Genomic DNA, 491 nt, shown 5'->3' on the forward strand with positions numbered 1-491 from the left:
TATATATATATATATATATATATATATAATACCAGAATAACACTTTTTAAGAACAACTACACTGTATCTGCAGTAAGTCGTCAAAGTCTCAAACACAGGAACAATAATTCTTCCAGTAGTTCAACTAAAACATGGTACAAAAACAGCAACAGCAAGGTCAAGGGTTTGATGCGTGTAGTAATACAAATGTATTCCTTGAATGCACTATAAAAGAGTCTGACAAAAGCGTGAATGTAATAAATGGATGAAAAAGGTTGAAAGAGAGAGCTGCAGTGTATCTGAATGAAAGTGAGTGGCACCGACCTCAGTCAGTGAAATCAGCAGGTGTATTATACAGTCCTGGCCTTCATAACAAGCAGTTTCACTTCCTTTAGCGCCAACCATAGGGAAGTGTGCATTTGTTGAGCAGTCGATATGAGCGACGTGCCACATCCTGCTTCACACACACACACAACACACAACACACACACCACACACACACACACACAACA

At 38.9% G+C, this 491-nt stretch overlaps 2 protein-coding genes across 2 annotated transcripts in view; one reads left to right on the forward strand and one right to left on the reverse strand.

The window, feature by feature from the left end:
• foxn2a (forkhead box N2a) overlaps nucleotides 1–351 on the reverse strand; it is a 65,833-nt gene extending 65,482 nt beyond the window's left edge. Inside the window, exon 1 of the mRNA XM_016474652.1 lies at nucleotides 304–351. The gene's annotated coding sequence lies outside the window, so the exon portion shown is untranslated. The remainder of the gene's footprint in view (nucleotides 1–303) is intronic.
• fbxo11a (F-box protein 11a) overlaps nucleotides 1–491 on the forward strand; it is a 69,865-nt gene that overhangs the window by 23,315 nt on the left and 46,059 nt on the right. The window lies entirely within an intron of this gene.

The sequence above is a fragment of the Sinocyclocheilus anshuiensis genome, unplaced genomic scaffold (genome assembly GCF_001515605.1).
Source record: "Sinocyclocheilus anshuiensis isolate Anshui unplaced genomic scaffold, SAMN03320099.WGS_v1.1 scaffold300, whole genome shotgun sequence".
Lineage (NCBI taxonomy): Eukaryota > Metazoa > Chordata > Actinopteri > Cypriniformes > Cyprinidae > Sinocyclocheilus > Sinocyclocheilus anshuiensis.